Raw genomic sequence first — 22,636 nt, 5'->3', positions numbered from 1 at the left:
ATAATGGATGGGGTATCGTTATTTGCTACGGTCGTCAAATGAGCACTGATAGAAGTCAAACTATGTAAATCGTTTCACTTACCATCATGAAAGGAATTAAGTGCATAAAAATCAAACACGCGATACGACTGCGCGACAGAGACCATTTGATTTACCTGCGCGCAATCAAGTTTCGAGTTGATCATTAGTCAACGCTAAGAACAAGGGAGGGGGTGAATAATCACAGTATTATTCAAATCGACTTTCGCCTTTTACAACTTCTGTAATTTTTCTTCCATTGCGTACGGTGGAAAAGTTCATTAGCACTTTATGGTGAATTAGGTTGGTATTGTGTAATTCGATACGCTTGCGCCTTAATAACACGTAGACAAATTGAAGTCGGCTAGATAGCAGCCTCTGATTACGTTTAAAAAATATGTGCGTCAGCAAGGTTATCTGCTGACATGTTTTTTCCATAGTATAGTTTCTCAGGATTTATTAATAGCAAGTATACGTTACCACGTGCTTCGTAACATTTTTCCATTTTCCGATATTCGAACTCTAAAAGTTATTATTGCATAATATTTTAAAGTAATATTAATATGTTTATTGAAATAGAGAATTTTGTTTATACATCTTGCCCTACATGGAAGATTCTGAACAGAGTCTAATAAATATATAAATTCTAATTTGTTGTATTCGATATATAGCATTTGGGGAGAACATAGGCATACATAACATACATATAGGCACATATATAAACTTTCTTTTTTCTAGGAAATTCTGATGTATTTCGATGCAGAATTTCTAATCACCATAACCACTAAATAAATAGTAATGCAAGAATTAACGCCTTATAAAAATATTTTTTACTCAGTTTTTAATTTCTTTCATAATATGCATAGAAGAATTAAGAATGTAGTGTTATATCGATGTATTAATGTATTTATGTTTAAAAAATGCCAGCCTTTCCCGAGAAAACATAGAAATCTGAATTTCTTAATGATAGTTACAATATTAAAGGGTGCCCAAACTCGAGCTAGGTTGGCCGAGCGGTCTAAGGCGCCAGATTTAAGCTCTGGTTCCCGTCTGGGAGCGTGGGTTCGAACCCCACACTTAGCAAAATCTTTTTACATTTTTTATTTTATTTGATTCATGTTTGTCTAGATCAGTGTTGTCTAACAAACCTTGTTGTGCATTTTGGCCAAAAAATCCATAAAACCGTAACCATCCAACAAGCTTGTATGAAAATTAGTGGAAAGTAATATGTCCCAGGTAGAACGCTTATGTGGGAAAGTAAATGATCAAAAAAGTTGTTAAATATTAAGGACTGCGGGCTAATCAAAAACCGGTGCGTTCTGCGCATTTTTTATTTATGGGAGCATACACCAAATGCTTTAAAATAGATTTTAGCACTGATCGTCTTGGCAAGGTGGAATGTTAAACTCTGTTTAAAAAATTTTGGCCACTTCCGACAACTTTTGGTGGCAATTTATGTTCAAATATCAACTTTCAAAATTTCTCATTATAATCTGCTGTCTAATTGTCTGCAGCTAATAATAATGCGTGTGGTGAATGAACGTTGCACGAAAATGCGTGCTTTGTTACCCGCCGGTTTCTTTATATTTGAAGAAGTAAAATGCGCTGCCCGTACGGGCAACAGCTGAACAATTTGTTTCTATTAAAAATATCGACTGTAGACCATCCATGGTCATATACATATATTATATTAACTTTAACCCGTTTAACATCATTAATTGCATAAATATGATATATCTAATATAATTATATAATATAATATAAATATATAATATAATATATAATATAAATATATAATATAATATACAATATATATATATATACAATATTATATAATATAATATATATACAAATATATCCCCCAACCTTTTAAATTATCTTATCTAACCTTATCTTATAACTGAACAACAGTGGTCTAGAATAGTAGTACCATTTGTGTATGCGTATTTACTTACGAGAAAGTATATAGCACAGCATATATACTAAAATTAAACAGTTGCGTTCACCAAAGCTAGGTTGGCCGAGCGGTCTAAGGCGCCAGATTTAAGCTCTGGTTCCCGTCTGGGAGCGTGGGTTCGAACCCCACACTTAGCAAAGTCTTTGTTTTTCTTTTTTTTTCTTATATATTTTGTTCCAAGCGTTGGTGACATCTATCTATATCTATTTGCAATAAAATACACATTACACCATATATTCTGAATTTATACGACCCCATACAAGCAAGCTAGGTTGGCCGAGCGGTCTAAGGCGCCAGATTTAAGTTCTGGTTCCCGTCTGGGAGCGTGGGTTCGAACCCCACACTTAGCAAAATCTTTTTACTTTTAAAATAATTTTATTGATGAATTTACACGTAACCAAATTAATTAATAATGTATGAATATGCATATATCGACGCACAAGAGCAATGTGAAAAGTTGGAAAAGATACAACTACAAGTTCAAAAATATTCGTAGTTTTAATAGGATCTCTTTGAGCTTCAATTAATTTCATTAACCTCTTTAACGTATATATATATATATGTATAGGTGACTTTTAAATTAAAATTATTTCAATTGAAAGAAAAATTAATATCTGTTGGCAGACTGTTCACTACAGAATCTCTTATTAATAAATAAAATCATAAAACTTGTCGTATGGCAGCACTGATAATATTTTATTCTATTAACTTGACAATCACGGCTTTGAAAATTTGCATAGTTTCCTTTGATGTTTCAAAGTGTTTCTGATTACGCTGTCCAACAGCCAAAAAACGTTTCGATTCTGACTATGCTATTCTTATAGAGTTTTTCGCGCTGATTCTGAATCTGTCCTTAATTTTTCTCGTGGACGCACAGTTTTTGAGAAATTGGAGTTTGAAAAAAAGGCATATTTTTCAACTTTAAACAAATATTGTGATGTTATGATAAAAGATATTGAATTGTTCTTTACAGCATAAGATTCTGAAGACTTTCCCAAATACAGTGATATCCAATATTAATACATTATGATTGTTTAAATATGTTTAAACAATCATTTTATTAATTAAATATTGAAATAATAATTAAAGAGGGAGAGACACCACTTTTACACCAATTTTTGAGGATATTTTTGAATTTATCTCAAAAAATAAGGGTCCAGCGGAAAATCGAACTATACCATGCAATAGAGCAGACTTTTATCTTGAGAAACGAACCTTTCAAGTTTGCAACGTCGACGTTTTTTTCGAACCACAAAGAAAAATATCTTCGCCCGACATGAGTTGCCGCCAATGGCACTTCACCACTAGGACGGTCGTTCGACGGGATACGATGCGGCCACTTGTGTATGAAGTATGTAATTTGGGCGTAAGGGTACGCGTACAGTGGATTTGACCGTTGCGTTGGCCATCGTTGGATTTATTGAACTTGATGTACTTGAACTTTGGGCACTATTGATACAAGTGCCTTCAGACGGCAGAGACAGAAGTACAAGCACAGTGAGAAGAAACACTTACAATAGATGATAAAGATTCCGATAGTGCACTTGGCTACCCAAAACAGTTGCAAGTGCCAAGAACACCGCGCGCACAAGCCGCTTGCCGTCGCCATACACGCGAGCACGAAATTGTGAATACGTCCGACCAGGGTGATGGCTCAAGCCTAACTCAATCTGCACAGGTTAATGGAATTGTTTTTCCACTCCGAACTGTTTTTCGTCGCACTAACTCTATTAAGTCAAAACTCTATCAAACGACGACTTGATGAAATTTCGAAGCGTTTGAGGGCAGAAGTTTTAGGCCCGTCATTTTAGCGGAAGTTTCGACGCTAAACTTCGTTTACGTTGTTATTCTTGCATAGATACGAAAAGGTTCCATTGAACTGAACGAGGAACAAAAAGAAATGTATGTGTATAGGTAAATTTCACTGTTCAACAATGAATTTTACCGTCAATTTTTCCCGACCTCCGCACCGAGCACGCCCAATTTTTGACAACGAAATTACCGTAGCGATCCCGGTTGCCAAGGAATTGTTATGTTGTCAGAGACCAGCCATTAGGCTTTTTTTACTCATGGTACGTAGCGACGTTCGACGGGATACGACCGTTCTAGTGATGAGCGTCACTGCACTGACGGCAACTCGTGTCGGGCGAAGATATTTTGCTTTTTGGTTCGAAAAAAAACGTCGACGTTGCAAACTTCAAAGGGTGGTTTCTCAAGATAAAAGTGTGCTCTATTGCGCGGTATATTTCGATTTTCCGCTGGACTCTTATTTTTTTAGATAAATTCAAATATATCCTCAAAAATTGGTGTAAAAGTGGTGTGTGTCTCTGCGCCTTTAATGTATTAATATTGGATATCACTATATTCGGGAAAATCTACAGAATCTTATGCTATATAGAACAATTCAATATCTCTTATCATAACATCACAATATATGTATAAAGTTAAAAAATATGTCTTTTTTCTATTATATCTTATATTATACTTTCTATTATATCTTATTGTTAGTTGTCGAGTTATGGAGTTCTTAAAATTTTTTTCTATATTTATTAATATTCCAAATTTGTCTTACGTATCGAATTGCTGTCGACATAAGATTATTAAAAAATAATCAAATAAAAAATTAAATAATCCTTTCCTCACTTTAAAAAATTCGTCCCAGATGAGGTTACTGACCCAAGGCCTTTACATCATTAAGAAAATGACGTGTTAATGAAACTGTCCCAATTTATAGCACAATCTCGAATTTTTCGAACTTTCTCTCTGTACATCAAAAATAATACAATTATCCACTGATATTCTGGGATCTTCAAATGTCCCTGGACGGGAACAGTGAGTCCCGTGTAATTACATGAAAAATGTTTTTGTTAACAAGTCATTAATTAAAAGAGTGAAGGCTGAATTCGCAATTACGGAGCATCTCAACGAGGAGATAAATGGTTCTGGCTTTCGTCGTAGCTGGATTCGAAGTGACTTGGGGCCTGGTAACTGATGGCAGCGATAATAGAGCCGAGTATAAATGACTTGATGAATAGTCATAGACAATTAGGGAGGCCGAGATAAGCCAGCAAACTATGCGCCAGCAATTTTAGCCCGTTGATCCCGTTAGTGAGTAGCGAGAGCGCGTTCGCCTCGGCGTATTTACATAACCTCGTGCGATCGAGTCATCGCAAACATCGTAATTACTAATACTTCCGTGGTTATACGAGTACCATGCGCGTTCTCTACAGCAAACGCGGCGGAGACCTTACGATCGTGCCGAATCCCCTACGGGTATAAAAGCCTGGCAACTCGTTTATCGACATTTCCGAGTTTGACCAACAGTTTCGTTCGAATTGTCGTACCGGGAAGGAAAAGGAGCCGATTAAATCGGATTACCGACCCGGCAGAGGCGAAAGGACGAGGCCACCAGCAGCCCTTTTCCCAGAAGACCAGGACTTGACACCGTAAACGTGTCACGGGGGCCTCCTTCCCTATTTAGGAGAGCCGCCCGTTGAAATGCTTGTCACAACAATTTCGCTAAAAAAGCGCAACTCCTGCGGCACAATAACCCGGGACACTTGTAATTTCATTCCGTCGCATCTGTTGTCATTCTCACGTTACCGCCACCAATATTTCGGCTTTCCTCGTTACGTGCATAGATGCACGGAGTAGAGACAGAGAGGGACATACACACGACCGAGAGGTAGTCACGTTGAAAAAAATATCAGACGCGCGTATTTCAAGCAACCCTTGCGCGCGAACGTTGTACAATAGAGCAGGGCAGGTCCCCCTGCAGCTGAGGGGTGCCATTCGTGTCGATACTGTGGTCGACGTATAAAAGGTCCGCTATGAAAGAAGAAGAGGGAGAAAGGAGAAGAATGGGGGGCAGCAGGGTAGGTGTCCGAGAGTCGTCCAAGTACCTAGTAGCATCATCTTTCTTGCACTTCTGACTTGTTCAAGTCTTTGTTTCCAATGTTCTGATAAATGTGCTTAACCGTCGTCGTGTACTTGAAAACGCATCTCAACAAAGGTACCAGGCAGAACGTCACAAATTCACACGAGTTGTTTTCTATTTTTTCCTCGACCGCCTCCGTATCCGTGTCAAGGTAATTCAACTAGAACCACCGAGGCGTAAAAGTAAGAAAGAAATTGAAAAACAAGTCTGGTGAAACTTCCCCGCAACGCAATCCGTCGCCCTTACCGAAGGTTCCACCGATTCCGAAAGGGAAATCGTATTTATAATACTTACGCATTTCAAGCCTGACGTCCCGTGAAATCGCGTTACCGGGATTCGGAATATTAAATTCATCTCTGTCTTCCCAGGCTATCGCCTCGCGTTATCGTCACTACACAATCGAACCCTAAAATACGATCTCAACTGCCGCCCTGCGGAACAACACTGTCCGAATACGATTACCTATTTCTGTTCTCTGAAATGAAATTGGAGTCCACTGTATTTTAAAAGAGAAAAATTATATTGCAAATTTCTTTCGCTCGCGAACCACAATGGTAAGCTTGTAAATAGCAAATCGAGTGTCAGTTACAAAGACTGCGGTTGACGCCGACAATTCCGAAATACAACGAAGCTGAGGCAAAAATTAATCAACCGAAAACCATAAATAACGATTCGCGGCGGCTCTGGCCTGCGCGCGGTCAGACAATGGATGACAAATTGCGCGAAAGCAAAACAAACTGAGGACTAGATTGAGCCTGGCCAGTCGATTCGGTGGCTTTGCCGTTGTCATCAATATAGCTAGGGACATAATCTCTCTCTGGCGCGCGCGTCCAAGAAAAATGGACCTTTTCGCCGGTGTCCAGAATTCCTTTGAGCGGAATTCGTCCCGCGACTACCCCTGCGAGATAAAACGTCGACCGTTGCTGCTGGTCCTCCAGCAATAACCTCGCGAAGGTGCGGTCGCATCGTTCACCGAGTGTTTTCCTTGGAAGGAAGCTGCCGTGAACGAACTTGATCTCTGCGCTAGGTTATCAGAAGGTACATAAACATCAACAAGAGGTGGCACGCGGGTGTGCGGGGCAGTGCGCGGGGGTGGATGTTCCAAGGGGAGAGTCGCTTTGTGTAGAAGGGAAGATCGGATCGGGGCCGTGTTAAAAAAGAAGAAAGAATAGTCTTAAAAAGAGGACGGCATGGCAATCGTAAATGTTTAATATCGTGATTAAAGGCGCTGGCGCCTCTCATTATTATTTCAGTCTGGAGGACATTTCACCCAGTCTTCTACTCCCTCCTCCGCGTCACCGCGTTTCTTTTCAATTCTCACTTTCCTTCGTCGGCTTAAAAATCCACCGTGAAAATTAGCCGCCTAAATATTTAAAGCTCCCCTTCCGCCTCCTCCTCCTCCTCCCCCTCCCCCTCCCCCCGTTCCTCTCGACAACAGTGCTCGCAGAATCGAGGAAAAGAGGAAGAGAAGAGAAGAGAGAGAGAGAGAGAGAGAGAGAGAGAGAGAGAGAGAGAGAGCGATAGGAAAAATAGAAAAGAGAAAACAGAGAAAAACAAGAAAAAGAGGCGCGAGTACAAAAACCGTCTGCGGGCCGCGTTATTGTCCCGGGCATGGAGACAGGCGTGATCTCTTCCATCTGATGGATTTCTGCTGCAGTCACCTCTAACCACCTTGCTCGTCACTTCCCGTTGCGCTTCGTGCCATTGGACACCAGACTGACTTTTTGTTTTAAATCCTTTTCCTCTCTCGTCCTCGGCATTCAGCTCGTTCCTGGTTGTTCCCTGGTACCCTCCGCCTCAACGAACAGTGCTGTGCGCGTTCCCGGGGCGGGTGCGAGCATCGAATTAACGCGTAATTTCTTCGAGAAGACTTATCACGCGAAGTGAAGCCTGACGTGACGGGAATACCTCCCAGCCCCGGAGAAACGAATTTATGGAACGACGACGAGGCATTTCTCTATTGTCTACTCCCCCGTGGCAGACACCTCCGCGCATCGAGTAGCTTGTCCGCTGTCGAGGGAGAACGGAACCGACCGGGTTCAATTGGACATTTAAATTCAGCCGGAAGTGTCGATGTTCCAACGCGAAAAGAAATCCAGCCAGCGTCACCCCGACACGACGCAAGGCGACGCGACGCTTGGACACTCTGCGCCCGCCAAAGGATATTCGTAAATAAAATTTTCGCGAGGGTGACAAAATGGTCATACGCTCCACTGCTGACCCTATCCGGGTCAAAACTCGATATCTATGCGACGAGATTCTTTTTTTATGTTGTTTTCACGTAGTTACGCTGCTTTCGGGGACAGAATAACATAGATATGGGATTGCCGGACAGAATATTATAACGGTTCACTGACAGGGGATCCGAGACGTCTATGGTGTTTTTCCTTTGGAGTGAGAGCAACCCAACTGCTTTAGCCGGCTCTATTAGATTTCAAAGTGTATCCCCAATTCGCAAACCGAACTCAATGCCTTTGACCTCTAATTTTCTCGAAATTCCTCTTCAAAGCTGAACATTCCGCTAAAATATCGCTAGAAATGGGATTAAATTCAATATCTACTCTCGAATCCGAATTAATTTCACGGGTTTCGAGTACTACCCGGATGCAGTAATGTTCTATAGCAAATATATTTAACTGAAATGTATGCATTGCGTGCAAGCCGGTTTCGAAAATGTATAAGCAAACCCTTTACGAATGGGAGTCACTAAAATTTCGAAATCGGTGTATTCTACAGATTTCACGATATACACTCTATTGTTAATGCACCCTATTGTTAATTGTCGGATTATTAGCATTAATAATGTAACTGCCAAAAGAGCAAAAATGAATTTCGTTGTCCATGAGAAACACTGCAGTTTCTCTATCCTTAGAATAACAGACCAGATGTCATCGGACCCATAGGCCTGGCATTTGTCGTACCCGAGGGCCAGGGCAATAACCGATGCAGCCTTGGATTTTTCTTTATTTCAAGTGGGCGAAAGATTTTCTCTTTCGCCCCTGCTACATTCTTTTCCTCACTTCGAGTCCGCAAGTCGAACTGTTAAGATCGTCCTTACGCGCTGTTTAATAAAACAGTTTTTAAAAGAATTCTCTAGCATTTCTTTTTCTTTAATCATTGAGCTATCAATTCTCAATATTAATGCACTCTTCTTTTCCATTCTGGTCATGAAGATTCTATGATACAGAATTAGCACGAGTGACACGCAGTGGTTAATGTGTAATTTGAAACTGTGTGAATAGTGGTTAAAAGTTTTAACTTAAAACTATAGTCAGGTTGGTCTTGGGCTCGTGAACCGCTATAGGGCAGTTACGTCAGTTTTCTTTTTGAGCTGGTTCATATTTGTAGTGGCAAGAACAGTGTCGCTTTAGAGTTGACGGAGGCATCCATAATATCATTTTATAGAGCCTAATCGTATTGATATGTCACTATTCTTGTCGGGGTGCGATTGTATGTATGTAGTAGTCCGAGCATACGTTATTGTATTGTACGAACGATGAAGATCGCCGCATTTTTTCGTTTTCCAAGATTCATCGTGTGCGAATGCCAAACAGCGTTTACGTAACGCGATCGGGCGCGATGGCTGACTTTGCATAGGAAATAATAAGAGTTTTCTTATCGCGGGAACAATGGTAAAGAACGCGCGACGGTGAACCGTATCTTTTTTCACGATCGACTGTCTTTCCCTCGTTCCGTGGCGACTGCAACATTAAACGGTCACGTTTACCTCCGATCAATCAAGGTCTTTATCCACAACGGCGCGTTTTTTTTTGCAGCGCAGCAGCGTACAACTCATCGGCGTTCTATTACGTTAGGCCTGAGCTATGCCCCGGCCTACTGCGTCGTTTCCATCGTCGATGATTAATTCTCTCTCTCTTCGACCGCGACGGAGCGCGCATACCCTGCAGGGAGAAAGAACGAGCGCTGGGAGAGAGAAAAAAAAAGGAGCCTGTCACAGGATATTTCGCGCGATTATTCTCTCCGCGTTTTCGTTGCGAATAGAAACCGAGGTGTGTGTCTTTCTGGCCGCGCGATGAGCACGGCAATTCAAATGATACCATCTTTCTCCCAGCCGACGACGACAACCTCGGGGCCGCTTTTCACTCCGATATACGGAACTTTTGCATATGACGAATCGGGGACTATTACCATTCAATCTCTCTGCTTGGCTTCGTTTGCATCCTATCATCTCCGCTATGTGTTTCGTTTTCCATATACGGTCATGGCTATCGTTCAAAAAAGTTGTGCATCATCGACTTTTATCGTAGTCCTCCCTTCTTTTCTCCTCCTTAAGTATTTTATAAACCGCTGTTTCGGGATACGGCGATGTGTCGATATTGCGGTCATCGATCACAATGCACAGTATGTACTCGCGCTTTTACATAGAAAACATAGCTCCGCATATCACCTGAATTGCGTATAATGGTACCCCTATGCAGGATAATTAAATTATTATTTGAAATAGGATAAATAATCGTTTGAAATTATGAGTTAGTTAATTGAAGCAGTAATAAGAATGGTAAGATTAATATCATCGAATCAAGCGATTGTAAACAATATATTCTTTCGAAGGACAGACCGATGTGCTGTTCATTTACGGAGAATGCCAGCAACCCTTTGCGTTGAATGAGAACGATATTACAGTAACATGGAAAACAAAAAGAAAATAAAAAAAATTTGGAGATGCCGGGGATCGAACCCGGGGCCTTTCACATGCAAAGCGAACGCTCTACCACTGAGCTACATCCCCGTTTTTTGATGGACGATTATAGATTGACATCGCTCCTCGTCCCATAGTTATCGATTTTTTTAACATTTCTTGTTTATATTGATCAAAATGAGAAACATTTAACTTAACATAGTTGAGATTCAGTATGGAAGTAATTTAAAATCCTATTTAGAAAAATGTATGCGTGCCTGTGTAGACTCTACATCAAGGCACTAAATCTCGATCGATTACAATCCTTATTTGGTTAATTAAACATATATTATAATGAATATCATTTTATTTGATCGATGTCGAGGTACTCTGACCAATTATATGCATACTGTTTGCCTAATATTCTTTCGTATGTTTGGCTTTGATCTAATTTGCTACGGCAACTTCTTATTTCTTGGTTTCTGTTGGGACATAATTTATTTATGACGACACTAGTTTACAATTATTTTTATCAAATATCCTTGTAGGTCCTATGGTGTAATGGTTAGCACTCTGGACTCTGAATCCAGCGATCCGAGTTCAAATCTCGGTGGGACCTGTATTTTTGAACTTTGTTAAACAACATTTTAGTCGGACCTTCGAATGCAAACCGCCACTTCGCTATTTTTGTACATCCACTTCATTAAACAGATAGTACATAATGTCGAATACTTTTGCAGAAACAGTAAAATAAATGGCACAAGATACATTTTATATTTAATACAATGCTATACCCCTTAAATGTTAGTGACACTTATGCACTTTTGATTCTACACATATATTGCAAACATTGAATATTCTGCTTATATTAAATTGCATTACAAGCATTGCAGTCATTTAACACGTCTTTATTCGACTTTACAAAAGTTAAACAACATTATTAAATGATTATCATTTCTTTCTATATGTATAATGGGCATCATCTTGTGGAGAATATCGATGTTTACTCGTAAACAAAAAAGTATCAGAATATCGATATTTCAAAGGTGTGAACCATTTTTTAATTGACAATACTTATGTTTTAACTGTTAAAAGCATTGTAGAAAACAAATTGCCAAAGAAAAATAGAAAAAAAAAATTTGACAGCGGTGGGATTCGAACCCACGCCCTTACGGACTGGTGCCTAAAACCAGCGCCTTAGACCGCTCGGCCACGCTGCCTTCGGCTATCTGTTTCTCTAATACAGTATATAACTGTGCTGTTACCACACATATCGTGGATCGTTATTTCATTCATTGATCATGCGTATATCTCGCACGGTATTTTATTCGAATCGTCCATATTACTACACGAATTTTTTGCCATTTTTCTTACTTTTCACTGACTTCTATAACAAATACTCATATGAATTTATCAATTTCGGAGCTTGTCGTTAACTTATTTATTAAACATCAATTTATATAATAACAAACATCAATTATTGAATTTGATGTATTATTCTTTCATCCTTAAATACAAAAAATAAGTATTTTACGCATCTACTCGCGCACGAGTTACACAACGAACGAAGAATCGCTTTTCATTGAACACGACAGAATGATTGTTGCCATTAAATGCGCAGAAATTTGACTCGGGAGGACAGAAAAATGTTTACGATCGAGTTTGTTGCTCGTTCTACTGCGTTTCAGATGCACTTTTCATATAATACCTATTATAGATTTGAATTATAGAGGTTGGGGAGGGGGGATTTACCAGCGACTACGGTACACGCAGCGACAATGCGTACATTATTATGATCTTGGATCTCTTCCCTTCTTTACTTTCCCCTGCCGCGCCGCGCCGGTAGTGACGTGTCGCGCGATAGCATCTCAATATAAAAATTCATGCTCATAACTCGACTCTCCGGCAGTGTCTTCTTGTTTCCAGTCTTCTTTTCTTCTTCCCTTATCACGTCACCCAAGGGACAAGCGTAAAACTGACGTTCCAAAAGAGGGAAAGAGAGGAGAGACGGACAGCCGACCGCGCCGAAGTAGCTGCAGACAGATCGATAAATTCGCGTGAATATTCGCGTAGCTGATAAGCCAGCGAGATAAGCCGAAATCGGTCTTGCGAGTGAAGATCCCCTCGTTACGGGCCGGAGCGATACGGTGCGGCTCGGCGACGCGACGGTAGAAAATAGATGATAAATCTGACTGTTTCGTATTCCTTGCGCCTGTGTTTTATAACCTCGTCTCTGCTTGCATTCAATATTTCCCGCTGTTACTTCCTTCTTTCCCTCATGTTCCTCGATTTTTGTTATCGCGTTCATCGACCAGTCTGATTGCGCCGTGTTTTATCGCCATCGTCCATCACATTTCGTGGCTTCGAGTAGCGCGTCGCGTCGACATTCGTGCGATCGCCTGGGCCACGTCGCGTCGTCGTCGTCGTCGTCATCATCCCCCGAACGATATCGCTTTTACTTGGCGAACCATCAGAACTCGAGTATGCTACCTGTTTAGCATTGCGTTTAGCAGAATCACGCCGCCACTTTAGCCTAATACTCGTGGCTGTCGCCCGTAAATGATGGATCGTTAGCGACGGCCATGGCTCTGCGTATAGATGATCTCGATGACTTGCACCGACTGAATTACGTCCCGCATGTCGCATATTACAGAGAAAATCCTCGCGTGTATATCAGCCCACAGCGTACACGTATGCATGTGTGTGCGCGGAGGGAGGCGTGCGCCCATGGATTCCCATGAAATAAACTGCTGGAAGCCAATTGAGGATGATAAATCTATTATTTTCAGCGAATCATCCGCCTGCTGGCGAAGGGAAGCACAGGATGATACGCCACCGCGAGCCCAGCCCGACTTGTGGTCAGGTGTTCGTTTTGTGACTTCCAGTTCGTGTGCCAGGGCAACGCGGAGTCATCTAGAATACGCAATTAACCGGATGATACGATTGCTTCACGGTCACGCGTTAAACGATCGCGTACCCGCCCCAATTCGAACGGCTTAATAGCTCTTGGAAGCAGCAGAAAAATTGAAATGATCGCCGAGCGACCCAACGTTTTCACTGTAACTTGGCGGATTAATGACAAAAGGTTGATTGGCGCTGACGGTTCGATCCGGAGCTAATCAGAGAGGACTCGACCGTATAAAACGCGTTTCTCGGAGTGTTTGATTGTCGAAATGCCCGCAGGGGTATTCAGTGTTTTCAGGACACCGTGCGTAGCAAACCGACACAATGTGCCCGCCATTAACGAAACGCACGATGAGTCCTATCGAACATCGATCATTATGAGGCCACAGGCTTCGCCGGGTATTCCGGTAACGGTCTATCGCCGCAATAATCGTCAGCATGCGCAATAATCATGTCGTTTAATGACAATTGATGAGGACCTGGGAAATGCGACGCGCTTTAACATTGGTACGGGCGTGTCTACGCTTAGCGGGCGGCTATATCCGCGACTTGTGGGCAACAACGTAACCAACTTGGATGACGACCGTGGGTTTGGGTTATCTGTGTGGTCGCGCGTGCCTCGCATAGCGATAGGCGGAAACGGTACGCCGCGCCGGTAGGCCCAACGATTTTATTGTCGACGCTCGGATGTGCCATTACGCGCGATCAGTCAATATTTTCTCGCAAATGACCTCCGTTCCGATGCCGATTTGCGCCGCCGGTAAACTCGGAACAGCGAGTTTGGACAGGTGAAACAAGCAGGCCGTGGCGGCACACCACGCCGCCGCTTCCGAATCCAGGTAACGGACCGCGTTTCCCGAAACGCGATGTTACAACGGCAATATTTTCACGTAACTGACCTCGGGCGATCCCGGATGTGCGTTGATGAAGTGTCTATATGCACTTCGTTGCATCGGTTCCGGTGCGGCCCATGCCGCACTCCGCTCCGCCTCGGGTAACCTGTAGAAACACAACGTTACACACGCTCAAATATTTGCGCCTTCCGAATCGAATTACACAGTTTCTGTTTATCTCTCTGGCGAGAATAGCCCGTTCTTTCCCCGGGCATACTAATTAAAACGTGCATATCGAAATGAGGACGAAGTTCGATCTACTCTCGCGGTGTCCTGTATAATTAACTGAAAAGATAGGTTCCACAGAGGAATTTTGAACGACGCGTTTCCCGAACGAATTATCCCGGGACGCGATGCGACCGACGCGAATTTTATATCGATAACTGCTGATGATATTTTATTAACGCTGTGGAACTGCCGGCCATTGAAAGTAACAAGTTTGTATTCTCTCATGGAAATAACAAGGCTAAATTTGTTTAGATTTTGTGTAATTTTTCTTACAATATGTATTATATAATTGCGCTCGCAAGGATTTTGATATTTAAATAATTGAAAGGGTAGCAAGTATCGGTATTCTGTATCTCTTAAACAGGTGAATTCCCGAGAAGTGACAATTTTATATTTAGGGTTCTCCCACAATTGTAATAAAAACATTCCCGTACAGCTAATAGTGCAAAATTATGAAAAGTTAGATTTTAAAAGTTAGAATTGCGTTGTGAACATGAAAGAAATTGTTTATTTATTCAAAGTTATATAAAACCATGTACGGAGATGGGGTGTTATATATAAAAGTCCGCAATATCTAGTTATAAGTAGTAGTAAACTAGCGTTCATGTGTAGCATTGATATTTTGTGAGCGATCCGGTCGCTAAAATTTTCGGGGTGTATGCAGCCCGAACGACGAATCACGAGTCTGAAAAAGTTCTCGATTACCGGTGGGATTATCGATCGATTTGTGTCGAGCAATTTGTACTCTCCGCATACGCCGAAATCCCGCGCGCCCACTATAGATAGGATATTTTGCAGTCGAGTTGCTGGCTGCTCGAGACCAGACATCGAAAGCAGCGTATAGTACCGAGGCAGAGCTAGGGAGAGTACGATGCGGTAATTGAGAGTAATTTAGCCAGGCCAATTTGTACGGAAATTTCAAACCAAAAAATTTTGTCCCGCAAACCCTCTCGACCAAGCTCGCGCATCCACCATGAATCCGTCCCCTCTCCGCTTCGCTCTTATCTCTTGCCAATCCCTCGCGAAACTCGCACTCACCTGCATCATCGGGCAAACCTCGTTTCCCGGTGTAATTCTATTTTCACGCAGCCCCGACGATCGTATGACTCGATTTTTCCACAATTTCAAGGGCATAGGAGGGAGCGGGGAATTTCAATTAAATTACTCGGCCTGTCTGTATTTCTCCTTCGTACGTATCCATGGGTGGTGGGAAAAAATAACACGCGCCCGATTACGCCACATCCATCGGACGCGAGCACTGACAAAGTTTTCGTCGTTTGCTTTTAATGGCCACGTTCTTTCGGCTCTGGCGCTCTCGCGAGATTGCCGATGATTAATCAGCCCCGGCAGCCCCATTTTTAGGCGTGGAGCACGCGACGACGATTACCCCTAAGCGAGACACCGCTTCCATTTACCTCTTTCTGCTCTGTTTTTAATCCGCACGACCAAACGCTCGAAACACACCGCGTCGATTGCCGGTCGATGACTTCCGCCAAACGAATTCCTACGGTCGGGCGAGCGAAATTAATTTAAACGAATGCTATTAGTTTCTTCCACGCTTTTACACGTGTAACGAGCCCGATGACAGTGATAAAGTCGATCATATAACTCAACAGGAACAAAGAGATTAAACGCTATGATATGAGATTGATATAAGTCAAGCTCTAGAGCTCGATTTATTAAGCAGTGTGGTAAACTTGTCGATGTGCCACCTCCTCTCCGATTTCAATGACCATGACATGTGCTGTCAACCGAACCTACAGGTTATGTTACGTATGATACACGAAAATGCGTCTGGTTACAGTATTATTATCATATCTTTATATTGTTGTATTGTTTAACCAAAATATATGTTAACCATTCAACATTCGCAGTGGAACTCTTGAAAACGAAAAATTTGATTCAGAGAAAGAAAATTGAGTCTTTAGGAACTCAAAATTCCAAACAATTTGATCTTCTTGCTTATCATGTGTCACATTAATTGCTTATACAATAATTGTACGTATAGTTAAATGAAGAGAATTATATTATAATGGTCAAATATCTTTTTATCAAATCAGGAAAACAGGACTTATCTCCCTTTCATAATTCCCAGCACATTTATTTACTTTTATTTCTTGTTTGCTTTGATCTAATATAAATGATACATACATTATATGTATGTACAAGTTTGTCAAATCTAGCTGTGTGGCTGAATGTCCCCCGCAAGGGGAAATGACCCCGCTGCGCATTGGTAAATAGGCGGAACTTCACAACGATAGAGAACTGATCGTCACCTGTCAAACGATGCACGTGGCGACAGCTCAAACGTTAAACAGTTAAAAAGTAAAGTGACACAAGTGTATTCACATAAACATATAAACAGTTGTTTTGTATGTTTACTGCTGTAAGAAATAATGGACAGTACGCACTTTTGACGAGGTGTGTATCTTACCGTTCAAATGTTGCATCCTTCTCTCGTCGAGTGCGGCTTTGTATTTTTCTGCGCATTCCTAAGTTTTGTAAATGTACACGTATGTAAATGTTTTCATTGCAGCGCTAACGAAGTGTAGAGGGATGTAGATGTTAGTCAGCAATAGTTGATCGAAGAGCAATAAATAATATAATAATACTGGAGAAGTTCTGGAATTGTGGAGATTCGACCGAACGTAAGTTTCCCCTGCGAGATGGCAGTGGTGAGGTCGCGACGGTGAAGATGACCGCATGCAAACAAAATGGCGAGGTTTTACCTGGTGCAAGGGAGCGCAAGGGTGGTGTAGAGTACGTCGAAGGTTCTCGGCGCGGGTTGACGCCGTGGGAATCCCCGGAGAATTGACGCATGACGTAATGCCGAAGGAACGGCGGGCAACCCCCTCCTCTCTCTCTCTCTCTCTCTCCTTCTCTCCCTGTCCTTCCACTCGGAACCCTCCGACGCAACCCCTTGCTCGCCACCTCCACAGCGTCCTCTAACACAACGCCGATGTACGACCGAGGACAATGGTGCTCGCCGGTAGCAACCGGAGGGCTCTGATTTTCTCCCTCGGTGCATCAGCGATAAATGCATTTAGCTTGAGTACTGCATAGCTTGCGTCCAGAGAGATCTTTCAGCCTCGCCACGCGGTTTTTTTAACCAGCAGAGAGAGCGCCGCGCCGCGCGCGGTCCTGGGTTCCTGCGCGTCCCGTGCACTCGGATGCAGTTTCAGCGCTAAGTGAATTATAAACGTGAACGCGGCACGGGAACTGTGTTATTCCGCTGCAGTTAACACGATTTTGCAGTTATGTGCAATTTTTTTTGTTTTCGATCCATCCGTCCGTCTCTGAGACGGGTGAACAGGAGGAGAAGCGGACAGGCATGCGAGCAAACCAGCAAGCAACCAGCAAACCAGCAACCCCTTCGAGGCGTGTTACGCACGCTCGATCGGCGTTCATTCTCTCTGTTCCTCTTCTCCCTCCTTTCCCGGCTTCACCCCCTCCCCATCTCTCTGTCTCTCCACGCTTTCCAATGCCGTTGCCGCGCGAGTTCCTGGCACTTCGTCGTCGTTTTGTACGCTGAAATAAAAGGAGGCCGGGCGTCCTGGAGGAATTGTTCCCGTTATTTAATTTTTTCGACCTGCTTTTCGAATTGCTCGACCATGTTGGTTCCTCTCTATATTTGTTAACAGTAGACTAAGATTAACCTACAGTAGAACCTCCTGTGGTCCGTCTTTTAGTCTACAACCTTCAGATATTCACCTTAACGGTCGGTGAAATTTGATATTTCTAGAAAACGCGTAGAAATAGATTGAAGTAACAGGAAGCTGCGGGACATACACATACATACATACATACATATGATCATCGAATCCCCTCGAGCGTATGCGTCCGTTTGGTTGCAGCAATCAGAACCTTTTTCCCTTTTTTTAGAAACCCTGCAAGTGTCGTCCGTCGGCCGAACGGATGTTTTACGTTTCGCGAAGCCAGAAAATCGCTTGGAATTCGCAAAGATTTTATTAAGGTTTCCGTAGTTAATTTTCCAACAATGTATGCCGATTCTATTCGCGTCGAAGGTTCTTACTGCACTGGACCATGCCGTATACCGGGAGAACCTGACGCGTTGACAGAGGCATTCTTAGGATTTCGGGAAACTACCGAAGTCCGACAGGAAAATTCGCGAGATTCGCTGGCAAGTCGCTTCGCCAAAGCCAAATTTTAATTACACGCTCGCTAGGGTTCCTCTCTGTAATGAAAACGTCGAGCACAAAGGGACCAGGGAATTCCTGTGAAAGCTGAGGGTATTTTTGAAGTGGATAAATAATTGGCGGTTTCAGGATCATAGTGGTTTAAATCACACACATGGTATTTCGAGTAAAATAATGTTTTGCGTTTTTTGTTATATATAAACTCCATATACGCATTGCTATAAAAACACATCTGTGGATTCAGAAAACTATAAAAAATGTCTGTATGTGAAAATTAAAGCACGAAACAGAATTTTATACAAAATTTTACACACTTGGGCAATTGTGGTGCTCGAGAGTCGATGACGTAGAATCGGCTACCCCCATCCGACCGTGAGAGGGGAATACAAGCTCGCCTTACTTGCCAATCTATTTCTAACCAAGAGAAATCTGGGCCAGCAATTATTACCATCATCTTTTTTCCAATGTATTATTTTTATTATTTAGTTAGTAATAGTTTATAAGATTATATTTAATTAAATTGTACAACTTTTAAAAACGAATAACTTTTCTTAAAATTGGAACAAACGACTTGAATTTTTTGAGATGTTAGAAGGATTAGTTTACTAAGTAATGTTCTAAATAATTTTATTTTTAAATTGCTATTCATCGGAATTACAATTTAAAAGGTGCCTTTTGTAGATCTAATTGTAAGTACATCATCGATTAAAAGGGAAATTTTGAGGGGATTACATTCAAAAAGATTTTTGCAATGTAAATATCTACAGCTTCTCTATGCGTCAACCGATGTTGCTAAAACATTGTAGATGTCCATATAACATACTAATTGTAAGATATACAAAAGGAATCTCTAAATTTTCATTACGGGCACAGATAACAATGTCAACAATTGTAAGGTTCACTATTTTCCTCGCGATTCCGACCAACAGCACCTTTAGAAATAAATTCTGTACACCTAGTAAACTAATTCTTCTAACATCTAAAAAAAACTCAAGTCGTTTGGTCCAATTTTTAAAAAATTATATATATACATAGATGTGTTTAGTGACATAATAACGATATTACAATGACATGGACAACAAAATAAATCAAAAAAAGGTTTGGAGATGCCGGGGATCGAACCCGGGGCCTTTCACATGCAAAGCGAACGCTCTACCACTGAGCTACATCCCCACGACGAGTTCTCTCTGATTTTATAGCGTACTATACTGACTGACACCATGAAAGAACACAAACAATATCATGAACATTTACTTATTTATACATTTGTTAAATTCATTAGAATTGTACCAACGATATTTTCAATACATATCTGTGTTTAAATTACGCACGTTAAACGAAGCTAAAGAAAATAGCTTGTCAGTTTTCAGAAAAATGATCTGCTAATATTTGGATTCGCGTATCGTTACACAATCGCATATCACAACCTGTTACACGAAGTATGAAAGGGTAGAAGGAAAATCGATAATCATTTATCACAGTTGCAAAGCATTATTGCTATGCATTCGTGTGGGATTGAGTTCGTGCTGAAGTATTACGAGGGTGGCTAAAACTGGCCCCCCGTTGCGTGACTTATGCAGCGCATACTTCTAATGAAGATCTATCATCCTGTGTATCGCCACCTTTATTTGTTACATACATCGGCGCGGCGGCGGAGTGCTGTTTTCGCGTCGCGATGTATGTACATAGAAAAGTGTCTGACCGACAAATCATAATTGAATCATTTTTACTCGAGTAACTTCTACTTCTTTTAATAATAAGACGACGCCGTTTATTTCAACATAAGGAAATCGCTATCCCTTTTTTTCTCTTTTTTGAAGTTATTATTAATTCTTCTTTTTTCTTTTCTTTTCTATTTCATTTATTACAAATAAATATTACAGAACTGCTTCGAAAGATGGCAAAAAATTGTTGAGCAATACAAGCAATGCACAATTTCATAAAGTTTTCTTCCAACGTTTGTAAATATGCGCAAGACATTTTTTAGCCAACTCAATAATTTATTTATTATATCTAGTAATGTTTACATCGTGCAAGCACGAAGTTTTGAAATGAATTTGAAACATCTACGACATTTTTCTATGTATATCTCTTTACCATGTCTTAAACAAGTGTTGCGAGAGCATGTAGAACAGATACGAGTGAAAGTAGCCATTCTCTCTGCTTTCTATGAATCGAGATGTGTATGCGTACGATACTGAATACTGTATTATATTAAATGACGGTAATTTCACGCAGGAAATAGTAGAAGGAGGAAGTCTTATGCAGGGTCCACTCTGGGTAGAACTGTTCACGAGCTGTTCGATATTCGCTGTTCGCTAAGCTAAAGTATCCACAATCGGCGAACAGCAGTGTGGACCTAGCATTACGATTGCTTGAGACCTAAACGTTTTATCGGTGGAAGTAACTGGGTGCCTGCGACAATTCATTCCGTATCGATACATCCTTAATGGCGTCTGTAACAGTGTTGCTAAACCAGTCTGCAACCGGGAATTGCCTTAAACGATTGTTGGACGCCATAATGTGATCGTATTATACAATTTTTTTAAACTGAAAGTCGTATGCATCAGAAGTAACTGCAATCGTTATGTCTCTAGAGATTGATATCTTAACTCTGTTTGCGAAACTCGAATTTGTTTAGACAGCGAGTCTATAAAATAATGGAATTGATCGATCGTCGATGTCTGGTCAACAATATTCTCCCCGTTAGGGTCAATATTTATTGATAAGAGCAGCGTGCAATTCGATATGCCTCTTTTAAATTTTCTGTGCGCCTAAAAACTTGATAAATCGTAACCCGATACGCGGTAATGCGATATTTTAGAGGCAGAGAACTAAGAGAACGGGCATTCTTATCATCCAAATCCGAGAATCTCCCTCCTTGGAAGTTCAAAGGCAAACAGTAACGTGAGAATGATAGGGCAGTGTTTTAAAACAATCTGCTCGGGCCCATCCTTAACCTGCTTTATTTTAAGAACGTGCACATCGGTACGTTTAATTATGTTTAAGCTAGCATTATCTTTGTGCTTCTGTTGTTATTACCGATCGCTTTCTTAAATTTTATTTAATGACAAATACTATTTTTTTCCTGCATGACATTGACATTAGACAAGAAAATGCCATTTGCTACATATCGCCCGAAACTGAAATATATACATATATAATAATATACATATACATATAATAATTATTATATATAATAAATAAAATAATAAAAAGATATATATAATTTCACAATATTACCCACTGAGAAACAACTTAACACAACATACTTCGTTTTCCAAGGAAATTTTTTTTTATGTACAAAAAAATTCGTAAAAAATAATGGTATCGTGGAAGCCGTGTGCTCCGATGTATCTATTACAAAAAAAAGGTAAACACGCCTGCCACCGTTGTTTATACACGAAAGACTCGAGGAAGACTGATTATTTTAAAGCATCCAGCTCGAAAGTTAATCCTTCGGCCGTGCGAACCCTTTCACCCCACAAAAACCCCTTTGTTCGTAGAATTACCGGCAAAGAGCCTTCACCAGTCTCCTTCCCCGCATTCATCGTCTTCCGTGTAACGCGAAGCAATATTAGCCTCGAAGTCTTAATCCTCACTTTTCCAAGTCATTGCCTGCCGCCCCCAACAGACTTTCTCGACATAGTTCGCATCCTTTGAGACTACAATTAGCGATATTAATCCCCGAAGCCTGAAGAGCGCCTCGAAAAGGCACACGTCCTATTATATTTTAACACCCAACGGCGAACCTGCCGTAAACATTCTTTTAATGCCACCGCTCGGCGGGATGGAGATATACGAGGCTGGGGGCCGGAAGAAAGGAGGAGACGACCGTTTCCAATTAACAGACCTAATTACCAGAAAACGGCCGACCCCGAGGAATCACAGTAACCCACCCCC

At 41.3% G+C, this 22,636-nt stretch overlaps 7 non-coding genes across 7 annotated transcripts; 4 read left to right on the top strand and 3 right to left on the bottom strand.

Moving 5' to 3' along the window:
* Positions 1 to 1,017: 1,017 nt before the first annotated feature.
* On the top strand, positions 1,018 to 1,101 carry Trnal-uaa (transfer RNA leucine (anticodon UAA)). Its single transcript has one exon. It is a non-coding gene; the product is annotated as a tRNA-Leu (tRNA).
* Positions 1,102 to 2,028: 927 nt separating this feature from the next.
* Positions 2,029 to 2,112, top strand: Trnal-uaa (transfer RNA leucine (anticodon UAA)). Its single transcript has one exon. It is a non-coding gene; the product is annotated as a tRNA-Leu (tRNA).
* A 129-nt stretch (positions 2,113 to 2,241) lies between these two features.
* On the top strand, positions 2,242 to 2,325 carry Trnal-uaa (transfer RNA leucine (anticodon UAA)). Its single transcript has one exon. It is a non-coding gene; the product is annotated as a tRNA-Leu (tRNA).
* An 8,265-nt stretch (positions 2,326 to 10,590) lies between these two features.
* Trnaa-ugc (transfer RNA alanine (anticodon UGC)) lies at positions 10,591 to 10,662 on the bottom strand. The gene has a single exon. It is a non-coding gene; the product is annotated as a tRNA-Ala (tRNA).
* A 436-nt stretch (positions 10,663 to 11,098) lies between these two features.
* On the top strand, positions 11,099 to 11,170 carry Trnaq-cug (transfer RNA glutamine (anticodon CUG)). Its single transcript has one exon. It is a non-coding gene; the product is annotated as a tRNA-Gln (tRNA).
* A 521-nt stretch (positions 11,171 to 11,691) lies between these two features.
* Positions 11,692 to 11,771, bottom strand: Trnal-uag (transfer RNA leucine (anticodon UAG)). Its single transcript has one exon. It is a non-coding gene; the product is annotated as a tRNA-Leu (tRNA).
* An 8,063-nt stretch (positions 11,772 to 19,834) lies between these two features.
* On the bottom strand, positions 19,835 to 19,906 carry Trnaa-ugc (transfer RNA alanine (anticodon UGC)). Its single transcript has one exon. It is a non-coding gene; the product is annotated as a tRNA-Ala (tRNA).
* Between the last annotated feature and the right edge of the window lie 2,730 nt (positions 19,907 to 22,636).

The sequence above is a fragment of the Lasioglossum baleicum genome, chromosome 3 (genome assembly GCF_051020765.1).
Source record: "Lasioglossum baleicum chromosome 3, iyLasBale1, whole genome shotgun sequence".
NCBI lineage: Eukaryota > Metazoa > Arthropoda > Insecta > Hymenoptera > Halictidae > Lasioglossum > Lasioglossum baleicum.
This window is presented reverse-complemented; position numbering and strand designations above follow the sequence as displayed.